Below are 20639 nucleotides of genomic sequence, written 5' to 3'. Positions count from 1 at the left end.
GTTAATCAGAGAAGAACTAGAGTAGGTTTGGTAGCTGGCTACTAGCCAAGTATATAAAATTTTAAAGTCTCCCTTTCCTTGACAGAGGGCTGTATGTGTGTGTGCTTTGCACTCTTAAGTATATTTGCATCCAATGGACCCACATAAAAGATGGATATTCTGGCTATTTTGGACTAAAATAATCTATGTCTACTATTACCAAATGCATATTAGTGATAATGATGTATTAGGACTGGGCTCCTACAGTCTATTTAGACTTCATACTCATTCTCAATAATAGCCTAAAATAACAATGAACTATTGCTTTTTAAAGAGGAGTTTAGCATCACAAGTCTGTTTCATTGCAATCTTTTTCATTTTCCCATCACTTTCTTTTTTCATTTTTCCCATACAACACTTTACAGCCAAATATGTACTCTGCATGTCTACTCAAGTCTCCTGGTAATCTATCAATATATCCAACTTAGGAAGAAGCAGCAATTGCTTAATATGTTCAGATAGCAGCAATGGTAAGAATGATTGATAGCTAATCATCATATGGTTGTAAAAAATCAGTTGAGATATACAATATATAGCATTTTTAAAAAGAGTACATTTAACCACCTCAACCTAAAATCCACAGAAGCCAGATCAGAAACAAGAACATTAAGTGAAAGTACATGTGGGTAGCCCCCAATTTACAAGTGCATCTCTGATCAAAGCAATTTCATATTCCAGGGTCAGGCTCAAGTACGAGCTCTGTTCTTCATCAGTAAATCATTTAATAAAAAGACTGGAAGTACTGTTTTTAAACAATGAAATTTTCTGATCATACCTAACATGCTTCTTCCAACACTGAGTTTTTAACCACAGCTAAGGAGCAGAGAAAGAAAAAAGATTAACTGGAAGATCACTCTGCCTCTGTCTCTACCCTTAGGTACTAACAGAGGGAGGGACAGGCCAAAAGCACAGCAGTAGGTGTGGAGAGGCCATGGAATATCCACCAACCAGATAATCATCGCTGGAGTAACTGGAAGCATCTGAATGTAGGTATGTGTCCCCAGGGCTTCTGCTTGCTCCTGCAATCCGTTGTCTAGCTTTCCCATCCATTATGCACCTGCTGTCTCATCAGCCTTTTGAAAGCACTACTTGGCAGGCCTTGGCTGTTCACACATATGTACACAGTCACTCAGAAAAGCAGGGTGGCTCTTCAGTGGGAGGTCCTGTCTCCTCTCTAGGCTTTTAAAACATTCTACAAAATGACTTTCAACTGCCTCCTGATTCTGTATTCTCAGCATTCCCATATAGAAACCTTCTTTCCCACTAACGCTGAGCCTTGGTTCATGAGCACAAAAGGCCTTTGTCTTTGCTATCCCACCATCTGAAATAACTTCCCCCAGATCCTCTCTGCTGGTTTTAATTCTGTTTTCCCTCTAGGACCTAAGTCAACTCTTACCTACATGGGAACATCTTGCTGATTCCCCATCCCAATTATTTCCTTTTTCAAACATCTGTAGGCCTAGAAGTCATACCTCTCCTCTGGCATACAACTTGTATCATGTATTACTATTTCCTTCTTCATGTATTTATCCTCTGCCCTCAGTGTAGCTGTTTATTTCTGGAGAGGCAAAATCTGTTGCATTTTGTACCAGAGACCAGGACCAGTAGAAATGGACTTACAGAGAGTTACTGTGATGGAGTAAGGTGACCAAAAGGAGTAGTCAAGAGCCCAGACTGCCTGAGCTTGGGTTCCTGCTCAGTCAGATACTCACTGTGTGACCTTGGCAAGATTTAAAAAAAAAAAAAAAAAACTTTCTATGTCTTTATTTTCTCATCTCCAAAATAGAAATAATAGTAATATATCCATCTCCTTAAGTTGTAAAGTTTCAATGACCTAATAAAGAAAATCTTAGAATAGTGTCTAATACATATCAAACACTCAAAAAAGCATTACTTATTTGTATATACAATAATAGTTCATCTCATTTAATTTCTCAATAATACTAGCAGATAGATGGAGTGATTCATATTCTAAAAACTGGAGACCTTTTGACCCTTAGCAGTCAGGTTGCTGCCTAAAATGGAGAGAAGCAGCACAATGAGAACCAAGAGTTAGATCCTAAACCCTTGGCTGTTTTTACTTTCCACCTGTTTCACACAGGTGCCTGGGGACTAGTTCATACTGATGATATAAAATTTATTCTTCTCTATTCTTATAATTTAATCCATATTCTACTCAACAAGTTTGTCTAGTCCAAGGCACTGAAGAAGAAAGATGGAGAAAATGTGAAGTGTCTAGTCCTCCTCTAGGATGTTTTACAATCTAGATGATTCAAATGATGAAGCAAAGCAGAAGCATCTAACACACTTTTTTAACTTTTCATGTCTAGATTCCTTATAAAATTGGCTCTTCCATGGGCCCTCCCTCACCCCATGTAATAAAGTAGGTTGGATGCGGTATCATTGTCTACAAAAATAACACTTTGGGGTTTGGTGGAATGTGCTACTTAAGAGTAAACTATAAAATTTATGAATTTTCAAATTGTTTTAGTTTAATTGAAATTATTTTGAAGAATTTACAAAGAGCTCTGTTAAACTTGGCAGACTAGCCTCTCTTGGAATCTCTCTATTTTCTAGGAAATTATCAACAATTCTTGTTCTTCTCACTGCCAAAATTCCTTGGCGGCTGTTACTTCAGGAGTAACAGAGAACTATAGCACTTAGCTCTATGCTAGGATGTAATAGATGATTGATAAATCCTTGGTTAAGTTGAATCTTGTCACCCTACTGGCAAGAAAGCTAAAATTCAGAGAGTTTAACTTATTGTAAAAATCACACAGCTGGCAAGGAAGAATTTCCAACACAAGTCCAGAGAACCAAGCAAATGATAGCACAGTGATGGCCGTGAAGCAAGGGCTCAGTTCAGAGGCAGGGACTATGTTTTGACACCAAATCTCAGATGCATCATAAAACCTCTTCATGCATTGGTTTCCTCATCCCATGATACTGTTAGGAGGATCAAAATATTTGAAATTATCACTGACATTATAGACATATAGTTACAGATCTGGTAAAGATAAACATTGAAACAGTGGAGAAATTCCCAAATGATTTGAAATTCCTAGTGGGTGGTGGGAGGAAGGTAGAAACACTGAAAGGAAGCAAAGACCAAACGTGAAGAAATAACCATGCCTGTAGAGGTCATGGTTTTTTTTTTCAAGGTCATGTTTTCATGGTCTGGTTTTTCAAGGTCAAAACCAGACATCAGGTACAACTTGAGTGCCATTAATTCCTCTGAAAATCTTTTGAAGGGATTGTTTCAAGAAGCAGCAGACAGGATCCCATTGAGGCCTATAGGATGCTTTAGGTACTTTGGGAGCTGGGCACTTACTTTTTGAAGCTTCTATTTTAATCCTTAATCTTAATCCTTAACTCTTAATCCTCCAAAGAAGAAGCTTGCCACACAACCACTAGAAATCAGACATATGGATGTCTAGTTCTTAGTTTAGTGAGCAGATTTAGAAAAGATGATTCTGGTACAAAGGCTGACCCAATGCTATTCAGTTACCCGTTACCAAGCGGCAGTTGTTGTTTTAGTTCTAAGTCATGTCCAGCTCTTTTGCAACCTCATGGACTGTAACCCACCAGGCTCCTCTGTGCATAGGATTTCCCAGGCAAGGATACTGGAGTGAGTTGCCATTTCCTTTTCCAGAAGCTCTTCCCAATCCAGGTATTGAACCCGTGTCTCCTGCATCAGCAGGAAGTTTCTTTACCACTGAGCCACCAGAGAAGCCCTCCAAGTGGCAGTTATCATGTCCTAAAATGTAGATATAATGGCCGTAATCACTAAACTAAGAACTAGACATCCATATGCAGCAGTCTGATTTCTAGTGGTTGTGTGGCAAGCTTCTTCTTTGGAGGATTAAGCATAATACTGTACTTAAAATAGAAGCTTCAAAAAGTAAGTGCCCAGCTCCCAAAGTACCTAAAGCATCCTTTAGGCCTCAATGGGATCCTGTCTGCTGCTTCTTGAAACAATCCCTTCAAAAGATTTTCAGAGGAATTAATGGCTCTCAAGTTGCACCTGATGTCTGGTTTTGACCTTGAAGATGTTGAAGAAAGTAAATGTATTTGATGAGTTATTAAGCATGTGCTTCAGTTATTATGATAGTAAAAACACCTCAGTTTTATTAGACTGTGAGGTGCTTTCCATTTCTGAACATTTAATTGCATGCCTACTGAGTTTGGACAACAAGCCATTAATCTCACATAATACATTTATTTAGATTTAAGAAAGTTACCCACATTTTTTCTATTCTTTTGTTTATATGCTATGTTCCAGAAAGCATCTGCCAGTTGTTTTTTTTTTTAATTGCATTTTAATAGGTTAAAATGGAGAACAGCTAACCTAGCTGATACTTTGCATAGTATTCAAGGAGTCAAAGAGAAATTAATAAACCACTTTCATAAGTGTCTTTTGTGAAAGCCTACCTAGAGGAGACTTCCAAGATTACTGCTGATATGAAAAAACTATGATGATAGCTTTCAGTTTAGAAACTATTCAGTTTCATCTGGCCAGTATCAACTGTCAAGTATTACTAAAACTGTAGGCTGATGATGATAACATATTGAACTTTTCTGAAATAACATCCTTAATATTTGCAGTTTAGCATTATTGTTAATTGTTAAGCATCTTGATGGTAGAATGGGTAAAGATAATGATTTCAATAATACAGCAACAAATTGCTAATTTGGGGAATTTTTTAAGGTCTTAAGTTATAAAAGTATTTCATAAACTGTAAGTCACTATAAGAATATTATTTTAATAATAATTTCTCGTAATTCCAATTATGTTTTTCTGAAAAGTACCAGAATATAACAGAGAAAAGTTTTTCTACCTCCATTACTTAAAAAATATTCATACACATGGGTTCCTCAGTACATAGTAGGATGGTACTCATTTCAGAGGAGACTCATGTGAATTATATTGTCTTCCATTCCTAGAGGGCCTGCTGTGTGCTAGACACTTTAAAATAGATTACTCTCAGTTTTCAGAGTGTCCCTGCAAGGACATTTTTTTCCACCATATAGCCTTATATAATTGAAAGTTCAGAGAAGTTAATAAAGAGATTAGTAACTAGTAAATGCAAGCTCAAATCTTTTAGAATCTTGTTAGGAAGCCAGTTTAGTCCATAATAGATTGGAGGTAATTAAAAAGAAAATTCTTAAGACAAAATAATAATAATAACGACCATTTATTGATGTGCCAAGTATTGGGCTGGGTGCCCTAGGAACTTTAAATTCATCTACTTAATAACCAGCTCAAAAGAGTTCAATCATTTCAGATTTTTCAAATTAAGTGGATATTTTTGAAGTTTTTTTTTAGTTCAAATATAGTTGAAATACAATGTTATATTTGACACCTGTGAATATTATGCAATGATCACCACAATAAGTCTAGAACCCAAAACTATTATTGACCACATTCCTTATGTTGTATATTATATCCCCATAGCTTATTTATTAACTGGAGGTATGTCCCTCTTAATCCCCTTCATCTGTTTTACCCACCTCTATCACCTTGCATTCTGGCAACCCAATGGATGTATCTAAGAATCTGCTTTCATTTTGTTTTGTTATGCTTGTTTTTTTTTTTTTTCAGATTCCACATATAAGTAAAATCTTATGGTAATTGTCTTTCTGTGTCTGGCTTATTTTACTTTATCAAAAAAACCTCCAGATCAACCCATATTATCACAAATAGCAAGATTTCTTCTCTTTTTAATTGCTGAGTAATATTCCTGTGTGTGTATGTGTGTGTGTGTGTCTATGCAACATCTTTATTAATTCATCTGCTGATGGATACTTAATTCAATTCCATATTTGGCTGTTATAAATAATGCTTCCATGAATATTGATGTGCATATATTTTTTTCAAATTAGTGTTTTTGTTTTCTTCCGGTAAATATCCAGAAGTGAAATCGCTAGGTCATAGGTCAGTTCTTTGCCCTGCTTCATTCTGTATTCCAAGGCCAAATTTACCTGTTACTCCAGGTGTTTCTTGACTTCCTACTTTTGATTTGGGTGTTAGTTCTAAAAGGTATTGTAGGTCTTCATAGAACCATTCAACTTCAGCTTCTTCAGCATTACTGGTTGGGGCATAGACTTGGATCACTGTGATATTGAATGGTTTGCCTTGGAAATGAACAGAGATCATTCTGTCGTTTTTGAGATTGCATCCAAGTACTGCATTTCGGACTGTTTTGTTGACCATGATGGCTACTCCATTTCTTCTGAGGGATTCCTGCCCGCAGTAGTAGATATAATGGTCATCCAAGTTAAATTTACCTGTTCCAGTCCATTTTAGTTTGCTGATTCCTAGAATGTGGACATTCACTCTTGCCATCTCTTGTTTGACCACTTCCAATTTGCCTTGATTCATTGACCAGACATTCCAGGTTCCTATGCAATATTGCTCTTTACAGCATCGGACCTTGCTTCTATCACCAGTCACATCCACAACTGGATATTGTTTTTGCTTTGGCTCCATCCCTTCATTCTTTCTGGAGTTATTTCTCCACTGATCTCCAGTAGCATATTGGGCCCCTACTGACCTGGGGAGTTCCTCTTTCAATATCCTATCATTTTGCCTTTTCATACTGTTCATGGGGTTCTCAAGGCAAGAATACTGAAGTGGTTTGCCATTCCCTTCTCCAGTGGACCACATTCTGTCAGACCTCTCCACCATGACCCGCCCATCTTGGTACAGGTCAAGACTAATAGAGTTTTGCCAAAAAAATGCACTGGTCATAGCAAACACCCTCTTCCAACAACATAAGAGAAGCCTCTACACATGGACATCACCAGATGGTCAACACCGAAATCAGATTGATTATATTCTTTGCAGCCAAATATGGAGAAGCTGTATACAGTCAACAAAAATAAGACCAGGAGCTGACTGTGGCTCAGACCATGAACTCCTTATTACCAAATTCAGACTTAAATTGAAGAAAGTAGGGAAAACCACTAGACCATTCAGGTATGACCTAAATCAAATCCCTTATGATTATACAGTGAAAGTGAGAAATAGATTTAAGGGACTAGATCTGATAGATAGAGTGCCTGATGAACTATGGACTGAGGTTTGTGACATTGTACAGGAGACAGGGATCAAGACCATCCCCATGGAAAAGAAATGCAAAAAAAAGCAAAATGGCTGTCTGGGGAGCCCTTACAAATAGCTGTGAAAAGAAGAGAAGCAAAAAGCAAAGGAGAAAAGGAAAGATATAAGCATCTGAATGCAGAGTTCCAAAGAATAGCAAGAAGAGATAAGAAAGCCTTCTTCAGCAATCAATGCAAAGAAACAGAGGAAAACAACAGAATGGGAACGACTAGAGATCTCCTCAAGAAAATGAGAGATACCAAGGGAACATTTCATGCAAAGATGGGCACAATAAAGGACAGAAATGGTATGGAACTAACAGAAGCAGAAGATATTAAGAAGAGGTGGCAAAAATACATGGAAGAACTGTACAAAAAAGAGCTTCATGACCCAGATAATCACGATGGTCTGATCAGTCACCTAGAGCCAGACATCCTGGAATGTGAAGTCAAGTGGGCCTTAGAAAGCATCACTATGAACAAAGCTAGTGGAGGTGATGGAATTCCAGTTGAGCTCTTTCAAATCCTGAAAGATGATGCTGTGAAAGTGCTGCACTCAATATGCCAGCAAATTTGGAAAACTCAGCAGTGGCCACAGGACTGGAAAAGGTCAGTTTTCATTCCAATCCCAAAGAAAGGCAATGCCAAAGAATGCTCAAACTACCACACAATTGCACTCATCTCACACGCTAGTAAAGTAATGCTCAAAATTCTCCAAGCCAGGTTTCAGCAATACATGACTGTGAACTTCCAGATGTTCAAGCTGGTTTTAGAAAAGGCAGAGGAAGAAGAGACCAAATTGCCAACATCCGCTGGATCATGGAAAAAGCAAGAGAGTTCCAGAAAAACATCTATTTCTGCTTTATTGACTATGCCAAAGCCTTTGACTGTGTGGATCACAATAAACTGTGGAAAATTCTTCAAGAGATGGGAATACCAGACCACCTGACCTGCCTTTTGAGAAATCTGTATGCAGGTCAGAAAGCAACAGTTAGAACTGGACATGGAACAACAGACTGATTCCAAATAGGAAAAGGAGTATGTCAAGGCTGTATATTGTCACCCTGCTTATTTAACTTATATGCAGAGTACATCATGAGAAACGCTGGGCTGGAGGAAACACAAGCTGGAATCAAGATTGCCGGGAGATATATCAATAACCTCACATATGCAGATGACACCACCCTTATGGCAGAAAGTGAAGAGGAACTAAAAAGCCTCTTCATGAAGGTGAAAGAGGAGAGTGAAAAAGTTGGCTTAAAGCTCAACATTCAGAAAACGAAGATCATGGCATCTGGTCCCATCACTTCATGGGAAATAGATGGGGAAACAGTGGAAACAGTGTCAGACTTTATTTTTGGGGGCTCCAAAATCACTGCAGATGGTGACTGCAGCCATGAAATTAAAAGACACTTACTCCTTGGAAGGAAAGTTATGACCAACTTAGATAGCATATTTAAAAGCAGAGACATTACTTTGCCAACAAAGGTTCGTCTAGTCAAGGCTATGGTTTTTCCTGTGGTCATGTATGGATGTGAGAGTTGGACTATAAAGAAAACTGAACACCGAAGAATTGATGCTTTTGAACTGTGGTGTTGGAGAAGAGACTACTGAACAACTTTCACTTTCATTTTTTCTATAGACTATTATAAACTACAGTATATGTTTGATTTGTATTTGAGGTTATGGACTGCTGCGTTTATCTTTTTCCTCTGAATTTATTCTTAGAGCAATTTTATTTTTGTTTGGAAGCTACTGAGCTTCTGTTAGTAAGAGATCTCCAGAAAATTAGTACTAATTCAATGACTATGCACTAGTCTGTGTTTGTTCTAATAGTGATCGTGTTTACATTAAAGCCAGAGTTAACATTAAATATCTCATGTGTCCAGCTTATGTTTTATAATCTAGAATTTCACTAAGAACTGAAGAATTGAAACATCTAATAAATTCAGGGAAACTGCCTCATCTACATAAGTTGGTATGCTGGAATACTACAAGTTACAACACAACTGGATACCTTTCATCCTAATCTTACAAGAAGCCTAGAACAGTATTGCACATTCACTTGTTAAACAAATGTCTATTGGTTGCCAACTATTTTTATAAGTTTGTGCTAGGGAGATTAGCAGATAATAAGAACTCTAACCCTGCCTACCCTGAAAGAGCTTTATGAAGTAATCAGGGAGAAAAGACTTGATTACTATTAAGCATCAAAACTGAGGTTAAGTAATATTGCAACAGTGAAATAAGTCATGTTAAACACCAAAGAATGAATGTTTCAGTTCCATGGCTTGAGGTGCTGACTATGGGTTGAAGTGGGAAGAAAAGCCTTTCTGAAGGAAAGCAACTAGCTAGGCAGGGAGGATGGATAGCACCAGCGGGGCAGGTGCTTGTGATGGAGGTACCCAGGCAGCAAATACCTTTATTATCCTGAAGGTTTGTGCAGGGAAAATAGAAAAGATGAGATTGGAAAAGGAAGTGAGGCCAGATACCCAAAGTCTTCTATTCTAGCTGAAGACCCTGGCCTTTGGCCCCCAGGGAGTGGGGAGTCACTGAAAAATTTTGAGCTGGGAAATGATGTAATTAAAATAGTGCTTTACAAAAGATTAATTTGGCAGGATTGGTGGAAAGAGAACAAGAGTAAAAAACTACTACAATAATTCAGGTCTAAGGTGATGAGGTTCTGGACAGAATGACAGCGGGACTAGAAGGAGAGAAATAAATGGAAGAGATCATGCAAAAAATAACAGCATAAAAGGAGATGACTAGATATGGGAGACAAAGGCACAAAATTAACTTAAAGTTCTGTTTGGGAACTTTTATTAAGTGCATAAAATTCATTGTATATTACATACAATATTCATGATCTAAGATATCATTGGATTCAAGGAAGACCTTACTTTTACTCAGTGTAGCAATTTCCTTAAGCAATATCTACAGTGAAGTCCTGCTTTCTAAGAGATAGTAAATAAAATTGTAAAAATGTCTGAGAGAATAGTTCTAACTATGCATCATCATCATCATCATCATCATCATCATCATCATAGCCACAGTTACAAAATGGAGGTAAAAATTAAATGATAAAAGAAAATTTAGCAAAACAATGATATTTAATTTATGTCCAAAGTTCCAGTTTATTAGTTTAGCTAATTTTCTACCAAAGTAACTTCTAAAACAGTGAATTGATTGTCTAGAGTACATTGTTTTAATAAATTATCAATATGATTCTCTACTATTGGGGTTTATTTGATGCCTCCTCTAAGGATTAATTCCACTGTCTTCAAAATGTTTTTGTGTAATAATTATTTTACTGTACAAATGGAAAAATCAAGCCATAGAGAAAGTAAGTTCAAATGATTCATCCAAGGTGACGTGAGAACAGAAAAATCTATCTTTCCTGTGGATTCAATGGACTATGTAGGTAAAATGAAACTAGAAAGAAATCAATATTCTTTTCAGTTGTTTAGGTTTAATAAAAATACCCAATTCCAGGCAAATGCAACCTTCTTCCCTAGAATGAACACACACGTACACACAGACACACAGACACACACACACACCCATTCACTCTCTGTTGCATTATATATATCAATTCAAAAAGCAAGTGTCATTTTAATGTTACTTAGATACTGTTTTTAGTGCATCAAGTAAAACATATCGTGGCTTCTAATATTAAGTCATTCCCCACTTAGCATTGTTAAGAATATTTATGATCTAGTATAGAACAAAACATATTGTTATCCATGTTCCTCAGCTTTGTTATAAAAGCATTCTCCAGTTGTTTTCTCGAGATGAATGTTGTCAAAGTTTGATGGTAATTTATGTTGTCAGCCCATTAGGTTGATTTTATGGCAGCCAACACAACTATTGTCCATTTACAAGAAACCCGAGGACCACGCTAGGTCCTGGCGAAGGCCGTTTAATACCTGCCCTCTCATATGGCTGACCTTGAGGGGAGTTGAGTTTGGTAATTTATGACAAACACCATCTAGGAAGACCTATTTGCAAGATTCACTGTCATTTAGTGCTAAATGATCATTGCTGAGTCCAGAGACAATCTGAGCTCCTGACAGAGCAATCCCATAAAAAATATTGCCTACCCACCCAGGTGTCCTTTCCAATTATCTGGAGTAGAAATTAATACTTTTAAAAGCTGCTAGTTTTTGAAAGGTTATTACAATTTATTCCAGCGGTTTCTTTTGCACGTTATGATGAATTAGTTTATTACGCCATTATTTTCCATGTCAGCTTTTTAGAAGATTGAACCATAATGTTGAAACATTAGTGTGAATGGCAAACATACTATTTCACAGCTGAGTAATATATTTCTTTGAGAAAAATGTGTTCAGTTTTTAATAACAGGTAATTTTATGTTTATGTTCCCTAATGCTGTTGTCAGGCATTATTTATCTCTGTTTGGTAAGAAGTAGAGAACTTTCTTTTAAAATGTTAATGGTGGTTTAGGCACATTTTAGAGTCATAGCAATAATAAATTACTTAAAAGTAGAAAATATAAATTGTAAGTGTTTTTCCCTGAAAGCTAATATTTTCTAAGTTTTCTTGACACCAGTTTAATGTATGATTACGCTCAGGGAGAGTAGTGCTGCTGTCTCAATTTTTTCTCTAAAGGTGGATTTTTTTCTTTGTTTTTCTAAGGTTCTAAAAAGTTCCAATTTTTTTTTAGCAAGAAAGCTTCTTTATCCTAAATGATTTGTAGTTTCATAAATCATTTACAGGTACTTTGTAAATAATATTAATTAGTACTTTAATAGAGATTTTTTTCAGTCATTCTTCTCTATTATTGTCTAATAAAATTATAAAGAAGTATAGGTTATTTCCTGTTTACCAGGTATTAAAAAATCCTCATTTTGCCTCTATGTGAGAAAGATTGATCAGATGTATTCAAAAGAGTACTCACTGTGCTCTACTTTTATTCGTATAGCAAATATTTGGGGATACTTGTCACATGCCCGCATAATAAACTACGTGCAGTTGGGACAGAACCAGAGCAACATTTGAGAAAGGGATTCTTTATTTCCATTACAATTATTTTTATTCCTACAGCTTAAAAAATACAACTCCACAAATTCTGAGTCTTGAGTAAACTGAGCTTATAAACAAATTTGGTAACACTTTGGAAGCTTTACATTTGCTACCTCCAATCCCACAAATGCTTGCCAAAAGAAATAGTATTTTTTTCTCATCAAACACATTTGTTTCTTTAGCAAACTTTTCAATATTGAGGTATTTATTTTTGTTAATATGACTGAAACAAATGTTAGTTTAAGCAGAATTAAGATTTATAACATTCCATAAATATTTCTGAGTGTGCCAGAGGATTTCTTGATAATGTACAGTCTGATAACAGGACTGCTAAAGTTTCATTATTTCAGGGAGCAGAATTTTATTGAAGTATGGCATACAGACAGAAAAAATGCACGCTAATAAGTATACAGCTCAATGCTTGGTCACAAAGTGAGCAGGTCTGTGTAACAGTTCTCAAATCAAAAGACAAAAGTCACCAGCATTCCAACAAACCCCATGTCTCCTTCCATCTACCACCTCCCACCCCAGCTCCAATAACCATTCTTCTGATTTGTGACATCTTAGATTACACTAGGCTCTCTTTTGAACTTTATATACATAAAATCATGATAAAATTACAGCATCTTTTGCTCAGCATAATGTTTTCAAGATTCACCCACTTGGTTGTATGCAGTTGTACTTCATTGTCACTGCCACGTGGTATATTTCTTCATTTAAATATACCATATTTTATTTACCCAGCCTACATTGATCACTAGATTGATTACAGTTTAGGATTATTGCCAAAAAATGCTTGTATGAACATTAACATATTTATCACTTGGTGAAAAGTGAAAGTATTTCTGCTGGGACTATCTTAGAAGTTGAATAGCTGCATCTCAAGATAGGTATTGGTCCAGCCTTCATAGGTACTGTCAACCAGAGTGCTGCTAATCTCTTACACTTACTATTTTCCTTTGGACCCCAAGCTTAAAAATAATCAGAGAGAATTGGAGCGAATAATTTCTACGTTTCTTTCAGGCCAAGAATTCTGTAATTCAGTACTTGTTTACAGTGGAGAGCACTGGCATCAATTTCAACAAAAGGCAAATCATGAGAGTTTGCTATTTGGTTTTCCATTTTCTCTATTTGCATTTGCATCTGGATTTGACTGTTAATGAACCTGAGCATTCACATTTTATGCTAAATAATGAAATTACACTAATTGCTGTAGAAGAGCTGGAAAGTTTTCTGGTTTACTCAATCATATTTTTTCATGTAACACAATACTTTTTGCCAGGCTACTGGTAATAACTATCCAAATGCAAAACAGTCTCTCCCTTCAATATTTCCTGGTTATTTTCACTGGAGTAAATCAGGGATTGTAGGTATACATCTCTTTTGCTATTTTACACTAAACAAGTATTCAGTACATTTTTGTTGAACACATCCATTTTGTTGAATTGGGTTTTGGAGGGGAGGAGAACTTTGGGGATTTCATAGAATCCTGGTTATGCCAACTGAATTTGGCCAAATTATTAATCTCCCTTAGTCTTATTTTCTGCATCTGCAATGTGGAGAAATAATAAACCTTGTCTCATGGATCACTGTAAGAATGACACAGAGAGAATGGCTACAGACATGGTAGGAAAATGTAGATTGACTGGTTTGATCCCCTTGCAATCCAAGGAACTCTCAAGAGTCTCCTCCAACATCACAGTTCAAAAGCATCAACTCTTGGGTGCTCAGACTTCTTTATGGTCCAACTCTCACATCTGATCTTTGTTGACAAAGTGATATCTCTGCTTTGTTACATGCTGTCTAGGTTGGTCATAGCTTTTCTTCCAAGGAGCAAGTGTCTTTTAATATCATGGCTGCAGTCATAGTCTGCAGTGATTTTGGAGCCCAAGAAAATAAATTCTGTCACTGCTTCCAATTTTTCCTCATCTATTTGTCATGAAGTGTTGAGACTGGATACCATGATCTTAGTTTTTTTAATGCTGAGTTTTAAGCCAGCTTTTCATTCTCCTCTTTTACCCTCATCAAGAGGCTCTTTAAATTCCTCTTTGCTTCCTGCCATTAGGATGGTATCATCTGCATATCTGAGGTCGTTGATATTTCTGCCAGCAATCTTGATTCCAGCTTGTGATTCATCCCAGCCCAGTATTTCACATTATGTATTCTGAATATAAGTTGAATAAGCAGAGTGATAGTATAAAGCCTTGACAAACTCCTTTCTCAATTTTGAACCAGTCCGTTGTTCTATGCCCACTTCTAACTGTTGCTTCTTGACCTGCATTCAGGTTTCTCAGGAGACAAGTAAGATGATCTGGTATTCCCATCTCTTTAAGAATTTTCCACAGTTTGTTGTAATCCACACAATCAAAGGCTTTAATGTAGTCAATGAAACATAAGTATATGTTTTCTGGAATTCCTTTGCTTTCTCTATGATCCAACAGATGTTGGCAATTTGATCTCTGGTTCCTCTGTCTTTTCTAAACCTGGCTTGGACACCTGGAAGTTCCTGATTCATGTACTGCTGAAGCCTAGCTTGAAGGATTTTGAGTGAAACCTGACTAGGGTGCTAAATGAGCATGATTATATGATAGTTTGTACATTCTTCAGTACTGTCCTTCTGCTGAGTTTTCCAAATTTCCTGGCATATTGAGTGCAGCACTTTCATAGCATCTTTTAGGATTTTAAATAGCTCAGCTGGAATTCCATCACCTCCACTAGCTTTGTTCTCAGTGATGCTTCCTAAGGCCCACTTGACTTGGCATTCCAGGATGTATGGTTCTAGGTGAGTGACCACACCATCATGGATATCCAGGTCATTAAGACCTTTTTTGTATAGTTCTTCTGTGTATTCTTGCCACCTCTTTTTAATGTCTTCTGCTCCTGTTAGATCCTTACTATTTCTGTCCTCTATTCTGCCCATACTTGCATAAAATATTCCCTTGATATCTCCAATTTTCTTAAATAGATCTCTAGTCTTTCCCATTCTATTATTTTCCTCTACTTATTTGCATTGTTCACTTAATAAGAACATAAGGTCTTCTTTTCTCTTCTTTCTATTCTCTGGAACTCTGCACTCAGATAGGTATATTTTTCTCTTTCCCCCTGCTTTTTTCTTTCCTTAGCTATGTGTAAAGCCTCCTCAGACAACCACATTTGCCTTCTTGCATTTCTTTCTCTTTGGGGTGGTTTTGGTCACTGACTCCTATACGATGTTGCAAACCTCTGTCCATAGTTCTTCAGGCCGTCTGTCTATAGATCCATCTCTTTAATCTATTCATCACCTCCAGTGTGTAATCATAGGGATTTGATTTAGGTCATACCTGAATGGCCTAGTGGTTTCCCCTACTTTCTTCAATTTATGCCTGAATTTTGCAATAAGGAACTGATGATCTGAGCCACAGTCAGCTCCAAGTATTGTTTTTGCTGACTATATAGAGCTTCTCCATCTCTGGCTGCAGAGAATATGATCAATCTGATTTTGGTATTGACTGTTTGGTGATGTCCATGTATAAAGTTGTCTCTTGGTTGTTGGAAAAGGTATTTGCTATGACCAGTGTGTTGTCGGTGTGTTCTCTTGACAAAACTCTGTTAGCCTTTCCCCTGCTTCATTTTGTACTCCAAGGCCAAACTTACTGTTACTCCGGGGATCTCTTGACTTCCTACTTTTTCATTCCAATCACCTATGAAGCAAAGGACATCTCTTGGGGGTGTTAGTCCTAGAAGTCTTGTAGGTCATCATAGAACTGTTCAACTTCAGCTTCTTCAACATCAGTGGTTGGGTAAATAGACTTGATTCAAGTAAATAGACTTGATTCAAGTAAATAGACTTGAATTACTGTGATGTTGAATGGTTTGCCTTGGAAATGAACTGAGATCATTTGGTTGTTTTTGAGATTACACTCAAGTACTGCATGTCAACTCTGTCTTTGACGAGGAAGACTATTTCTTCTAAGGGATTCTTGCCCACAGTAGTAGATATAATGGTCATCTGAATTAAATTCATCCATTCCTGTCCATTTTAGTTCACTGCTTACTAAGATGTCAACGTTCACTCTTGCCATCTCCTGCTTGACCATGTCCATGATTACCTTGATTCATGGACCTAACATTCCAGGTTTCTATGCAGTATTATTCTTTTTAGCATTGAACTTTACTTTCACCACCAGACACATCCACAACTGAGCGTGGTTTCCGCTTTGGCCTAGTAGCTTCATTCTTTCTGGAGCTATTAGTAATTGTCCTCTGCTCTTCTCCAGTAGCATATTGGACACCTACTGACCTGGGGGGCTCATCCTTTAGTGTCATATCTTTTTTGCCTTTTCATTCTGTTCATGGAGTTCTCGTGACAAGAATACTGGAGCCGTTTGCCATTCACTCCTCCAGTGGAACCACGTTTTGTCAGAACTCTCCACTATGACCCATCCGTCTTGTGCACAGCATGGCTCATAGCTTCATTGAGTTATGCGAGCCCCTTCACAATGACAGGGCTGTGATCCATGTCCTTTCATTTACATATATGCAGAGTCAGTCTCGGAGAGAGAATAAACTCCTGGGAGGAAAAGTCAGTGATTCATTATTGTGACTTAAGAGGACACTTGTTATAAATCGTAAGCCAGAGAAACAAGTTCTGTTTCCCCTGCCCTGTTCCACTATTGAAAATTAATTTCCTCAGGATTTTTTTCCAGGTGGCTGTTACTTACAGTATCATCCACCCAGACCACTCTTTCATTTCCACCAGCAGCTCCTGTTGGGGAACCAAGATTAAGCACAGCAAATTAGTTTTGGTGTGTGTAGGAAGGCTATGCAAAAGCACTGCTTCCAATTCATCTATAAACGTGGGCTGTGTTTATCCTCACATTTGGCACCAGGTGCAAGCCCAGTTTAATGCGTGAGATTGGGGTTTAAAAGTGATTTGAAAAGGATCATGTTTGGGGAATTTTTCCTTTTAAAAATATGTAAAGTCACTTAGGTGGATAGTATGGCTCCTTTCATGGGCAGGGCATTTTCCCACAGTTGCTTCAGTGCTTGAGAGCACAGCTGAGCATCTGGTTCCTCCGTGGAGCAGTTGGTCTGTGGCAGTTCTGTGGAGGGTGAGGGTACCCCTCACCCTCGCCTTCCACCTCCTGAGTGAGCACCCCTGCTGGGGGCATGGGGCATTCTGTTCTCACTTTATCTCCAGCAGAGCCCTGAGGTTGACACTCCAATTATATTCACTTTACTGAAAGGAAAATCCAGCACTTGAGAAATTAAGTAATTTGTCCAAGTACACAACTAATAAATAACAAGACCTGGATTCAATCCCAGGTTTTTCCACAATGACATAATGGAAATAAAGAGTGATGTGCTTGCTTTGTTAGTTTTTGGGTTTGGTTTTTTTGGCTTTTTTCTTTCTTTCCAAGTTATGAATGGAGAACAGAAAACTAATATTGTGTTCTAAGTCTAACACAGGCTTCACTTTTCTTTTTTTCTCCTTTCTTTCAATATTCTTTCTTTTCCTTTAATCTATATGTCTATTTATATTTTATTATTTATCTCTGTTCAGTTCAGTCACTCAGTCATGTCCGACTCTTTGTGACCCCATGAACCACAGCACGCCAGGCCTCCGTGTCCATCACCAACTACCAGAGTCCACCCAAACCCACGTCCATTGAGATGGTGACACCATCCAACCATCTCATTCTCTGTCGTCCCCTTCTCCTCCTGCCCTCAATCTTTCCTAGCATCAGGGTCTTTTCAAATGGGTCAGCTCTTCACATCAGGTGACCAAAGTATTGGAGTTTCAGCTTCAGCATCAGTCCTTCCAATGAACACCCAAGACTGATCTCCTTTACAATGGACTGGTAGGATCTCCTTGCAGTCCAAGGGACTCTCAAGAGTCTTCTCTAACACCACAGTTCAAAAGCATCAATTCTTCGGTGCTCAGCTTTCTTTATAATCCAACTTTCACATCCATACATGACCACAGGAAAAACCATAGCCTTGACTAGACGGACCTTTGTTGACAAAGTAATGTCTCTGCTTTGGAATATTCTGTCTAGGTTGGTCATAACTTTCCTTCCAAGGAGTAAGCGTCTTTTAATTTCATGGCTGCAATCACCACCTGCAGTGATTTTGGAGCCCAGAAAAATAAAGTCAGCCACTGTTTCCACCGTTTCCCCATCTATTTGCCATGAAGTGGTGGGACCAGATGCCATGATCTTCGTTTTCTGAATGTTGAGCTTTAAGCCAGTTTTTTTATTTATCTCTGTAGACCACTTAAGATTGAGGAAGCAGGGAGATATTTTATTAAGAGATAAAGAGATATATTAAAACTTAGTACCATAATCAAACAGGATATATAATTGAATCAAACACATTAGCATTAAGCATGAGATATTATTCCACAAAATAATCAGCATAAAGTTGTTCAACCAATGCTTCTTAAAAAAAAAAAGTTTATTTTATTTTTATTAGTTTTGGCTGCTCCAGTTCTTAGTTGCAATATGTGAAATCTAGTTCCCTGACCAGGGATTGAACCTGGGCCCTCTGCATTCGGAGCGCAGTCTTAGCCACTGGACCACCAGGAAAGTCCCAACAAATACTTATTGAGCACCTACTACTTATACATATAGGGCTCTCCTGTATGCTAGGTCAAAGGTAGTACACAAACCAGATGGCAGATGGCCTGCCTTCCCGGGACTGAAGGATGAAGAAGGTAGACAATAAACACATGTATAACAAGGAGAGTTGCGAAAGAGAAGGCAAAGTAGTATAGAAAGGGAGTGCCAAGGGGATGGGAAGAGAGGGATTGTCAGGGAAGACATGTGATGGAAGATGCACTGCATCTCAGGAAGAGGAAGCCTGACCAGAAAACCCAGAGTCAGGGACTTGCCAAGTGTTTGTGTGTTCCTACCTTTGCCTTCTTCCAGGCCAGGAGGCCAGGTGACCAAAATGAATAGGTTAGGGGAATGGAGAAAGGCTAGGGAGCTACTGAATCAGACGAGCAAGGTAATAGGGCAGATGGTCTGACATCGTAGGGTCCTGTAGGCCGTGTAAGAACTTTATTCAAATCTAATAAGCAAATCACATTTAGAGTTCATATTGCTTTAATAATGTCCAACCCAAGTTTTATGAGTTTACTCCTCTTTTAGGTTTCCTTTCTGTTATAAATAGATTCAGTTGGATGATTTGTCTTGAAACCAAGGTGAGGTGGATGAAACCGGAGCCTATTATACAGAGTGAAGTAAGCCAGAAAGAAAAACACCAATACAGTATACTAACACATATATATGGAATTTAGAAAGATGGTAACAATAACCCTGTATGTGAGACAGCAAAAGAGACACAGATATATAGAACAGTCTTTTGGACTCTGTGGGAGAGGGAGAGGGTGGGATGATTTGGGAGAATGGCATTGAAACATGTATAATATCATATAAGAAACGAATCACCAGTCCAGGTTCAATGCAGGATTCAGGATGCTTGGGGCTGGTGCACTGGGATGACCCAGAGGGGTGGTACGGGGAGGGAGGTGGGAGAGGGGTTCAGGATGGGGAACACGTGTACACCTGTGGCAGATTCGTGTTGATGTATGGCAAAATCAGTACTATATTGTAAAGTAATTAGCCTCCAATTAAAATAAATAAATTTAAATTTAAAAAAAAGAAGAAGAAAAGAAAATAAGTAAGCTGCCACTCCCCTCTCCTTCCCCAGGGTAGGCTGCAATAAAAGATCACAGATTTCTCTGGTCTCACTGCAAAAGCTCAGAGCTCACCATGAGATGAAACACTCTTGACATATAGCCTTTCACTCACAGATTTTCCCATCTCTGCTCCCTCACCCACTGCCATTTATTAATACCCTGAAGTCCAGGAACCAAGTCTCCAGCAGCTGAATTTTCTTCTGCTTCTGCCCCCTTGCTTGACCTAGGAAATAAAACCCACTGTCATCCTCTGTGCTCCTCACTGAACCCCCTGCTGACCCCATGTGCATTCAATCCACTTGAGTCTCCTAGGTAATTCCTTCCTGCTCACTCTTGCCCACTTGAAGGGACATATATAGCAAAAATCTGAAGGTAAAATAATCTTGACCTTTCTGAGTCATGGATTTTTCATCTACAAAATGGACCTGATCTTTCCCAGCCTGCAGAGTTGTTATATGAGGTAGTAACTATTAATAAAGTGATTGTGGCTGATTCCAGGTGAGTCCTGGATCTAATAGGAGAAAAAGGAAGGCAAAAAGATGATACCAGGAATTTAAAATAGAAGAAACAGGGAAGAAAATTCCTTACGTTTTTGTACTAGTATCATAGTCTTACCATACTGCCACTTCTGAGTACAGAAGAGTTAACTAGAATGAGGTAACACAAAATATGTTAGTTCAGGACCAAAGCTTGATCTCTCCATCAATATGGTGTGATGGGGGTCTGCCTCATTGAAAACATGAATATGAAAGTGGGCATCAGGCAATTCCTGCCC

The 20639-nt window shown here is 38.0% G+C and overlaps 1 protein-coding gene across 8 annotated transcripts in view; it reads left to right on the top strand.

The window, feature by feature from the left end:
- Positions 1 to 20639, top strand: part of HS3ST5 (heparan sulfate-glucosamine 3-sulfotransferase 5) — a 296454-nt gene that overhangs the window by 178514 nt on the left and 97301 nt on the right. For 6 of the 8 annotated variants that reach the window (XM_025294736.3, XM_025294742.3, XM_025294737.3 and 3 more), the window contains one exon: positions 917 to 1029. The exons of 1 other annotated variant lie outside the window; for it this stretch is intronic. The gene's annotated coding sequence lies outside the window, so the exon portion shown is untranslated. The remainder of the gene's footprint in view (positions 1 to 916; positions 1030 to 20639) is intronic. One more of the 8 variants, XM_025294743.3, reaches the window with a different exon arrangement.

The sequence above is a fragment of the Bubalus bubalis genome, chromosome 10 (genome assembly GCF_019923935.1).
Source record: "Bubalus bubalis isolate 160015118507 breed Murrah chromosome 10, NDDB_SH_1, whole genome shotgun sequence".
Classification (NCBI taxonomy): domain Eukaryota; kingdom Metazoa; phylum Chordata; class Mammalia; order Artiodactyla; family Bovidae; genus Bubalus; species Bubalus bubalis.
The sequence above is the reverse complement of the archived record's forward strand: the minus strand, read 5'-3'. Positions and strand labels throughout refer to the sequence as shown.